This window comes from Phocoena sinus, chromosome X (genome assembly GCF_008692025.1).
Source record: "Phocoena sinus isolate mPhoSin1 chromosome X, mPhoSin1.pri, whole genome shotgun sequence".
In the NCBI taxonomy this organism is placed as follows: Eukaryota; Metazoa; Chordata; class Mammalia; order Artiodactyla; family Phocoenidae; genus Phocoena; species Phocoena sinus.
Genome location: NC_045784.1, coordinates 52,362,811 through 52,365,466, shown reverse-complemented (window position 1 = coordinate 52,365,466; position 2,656 = coordinate 52,362,811). Strand labels below are relative to the sequence as shown.

The following is a 2,656-nucleotide window of genomic DNA, read 5'->3' as shown; positions in this document are numbered from 1 at the left end:
TGCTGTGCCTTTTTGAAAACCTGGACCATATACTTAAAGTCCATGGTAGATCCTGGGTCTAGAGAACCTTCATCAAAAGAAAGGAGGGTATGGGATTCCCAGAGACTGGCTTCCAGTCGGACAGGGAAGGCCAGTGCCCAATGGATTGGAGCCAGGATTCCCTCAGTTAATAGTATCCATGCCTGTCAACATGAACTTCAGTTATCTTGCCCTTACAGTGGAGTCACTGACTGTGTAACTCTGTGTCAGAGATGCTGCTGTCACAGGACCTCCTTTCAAGGCGACACTAGGAAACTACTCTCCGAGTCCATCCTCAGCAGTTGAGACAGTGACAGGTTAACTAAAGATCCCCCCTAGCTTCTACCTCTTGACCTTCAACAACTGAGGTCTCTGCATAGGGCCTGAAGTAACTGTGGCTCTTTTTCAGGCACTGGGAAGGATGGTGCTGAGGAGACCTGCTCTTCTGGCTGATTCAGAAGTTGGCTATCAGTTCCTTGTGAGGAGGCACTGCTTGAGGTCTGGGGATCTCCAGTGCCTTGAAGCTTCTGTCCCACTTGGATTTTTTGTCTGGTGACTGCCATATACAGACTCAGTAGATTTGTGACAAAGGGTTTCCATCACCAACACTGCATACCTCTGGTAGTTTCTCTACCATAAATTGTTCCAAGAAGGAATTCTTTTCAAATGGCTCTGTCTCCAACTGATTTCGGCTCAGCGTAGACCCACTGTCCTGGTAGTCCTGGATCTCTAGATCTTACGTATGAAGCAATGTTGCTAGGTCCCTCACTTGGCACTGCAGTGACAGACTCATGCCCATCAGAGGACAAATCAAATGTTGGGAGAACAGTGAAGGGTTAGCTAGGATGCAGTGGAAATTCCAATAGAATGGGAGACCAGAGAGCTCACTCCACACCTGGAGTATCAGCACCTCTGCCACATGATCACAGGAGAATGTAGCTTTGCCAGGGCAAGCACTGTCCTTCAACAATGGGCAAAGCAGATCATACAAATGACAATGAAAAGCCTCAGGAGGAGCAGTCAGGTGTTTGTTCAGCTCCTTGGCTTGCTGGCTGATCACACTAGTGTCCACCTGTTCAGGCCACACCTGTTGAAGATCTGAAAGCAACAAGACATAGCCCTGCTTAGTGATATAAGCCTTGGCCAAGAGGGAGTTCTCCACAAGCTGTAGCCATGCCCACGGCTGCATCTGCAGGCCTTGCTCCAGTTCCTCCATCGTGAGCAGCCTCAAGAGCCCTCACTCTCCCCGCGGCAAGCTGGCCCGCCCATGCAAACCAAAAGGCGAAATGGTTCTTTTTTAGAATTTTAATTACTTTGGGCTTCCCTGGTGGCACAGTGGTTGAGAGTCTGCCTGCCGATGCAGGGGCCACGGGTTCGTGTCCCGGTCCGAGAAGATCCCACATGCTGTGGAGCGGCTAGGCCCGTGAGCCATGGCTGCTGAGCCTGTGCGTCCAGAGCCTGTGCTCCACAACGGGAGAGGCCACAACAGTGAGAGACCTGCATACTGAAAAAAAAAAAAAAAAAAGAAGAATTTTAATTTCTTTGATAAAATATTTCTCTATCCATTAGTTTTATTCCTGAGTTCACTGTATTGCCTTTCTGAGATTTCTTGTACCTCCTTGAATTTCTTTATAAGAGCTACTTTGAACTCTTTATCAGTTTGTTTGCAATATTCCATGCCTTTGAGTTTGGTTGCTGGAGAATTGTTTTCTTTTTGTGATATCATTGTACCATGATTTTTCATACTGTTCATGGAAATGTGTCTCTGCTGAAGCATTTGTGTGATTTTGTCTGTATAGCTTTGCTTTTACCATTTGTCCTAGGGTTTTGTAGCATTTGAATTAGCAAACATCTTCCTTATTTCAGTAGGTTTTGTTTACTTTATTTCTAACAATTCAGCAGATTGGTAATTAGAAGGCTTTCTGTTGTTTTCCAGAATGTGAAAGTATTGCATAGATTTTTTATTTCTTTTAGAGGAGCTGATTTGCTACTAAATTTGAGAACAACATTATTTTGTAAAAAGCTGGAGTTTAAAAAAGGCTGGTGGCAGAGTGGGGGGAGGTGTGTGCTTAGCACCTCGGGTTTTGGGTGTGTCCTTGGCCTGGTAGAGAAATCCTTGGGTGTTTGAGTCCCAATATCCCCTGGGTGAACCACTTGCTATAGTCCCAGGGCAGACAGCAGGAAATGTGTTCCTTCAGTTCTTTTTGTCTGCTTCTTCCCTTTCCTTTCCCCTTGCACAGTCACTGCAGTCTCTCCTCAAAGTGAGCAACAGTTTCCTCCAACTGAAGCACCTATGGACTGACAGAACCCCACTCACATCTTTCACCCTCCAACTTCTCTACCAGCAAGGTCACAGCTGTCCCATAGCTACCTCTGCTGCCATGTCCCTCAGCTCTTCAGCTTCCTCCAAGGTCCAAGTCAGCTGAAAGAGGCACAGGTGGAAAGATCCATTGGGAATCTTCATGTGCTGTGCAGAGGCACCTCTGCTTCCTTATGGATAGCCAAATAACTGAATCAAATGGGAGAGAAGAGGAAATGACTTTATGTTGTCATGATGCTGATATCACTGACCTTTTGTTTCTTAATGTAAGGATTTATTGCTATAAACTCCCCACTTAGAACTGCTTTTGCTGCATCT

The 2,656-nt window shown here is 46.1% G+C and overlaps 1 pseudogene; it reads right to left on the bottom strand.

Annotated features, from left to right (window-relative positions):
• Positions 1-336: 336 nt before the first annotated feature.
• LOC116748145 lies at positions 337-1,234 on the bottom strand (annotated as a pseudogene).
• Between the last annotated feature and the right edge of the window lie 1,422 nt (positions 1,235-2,656).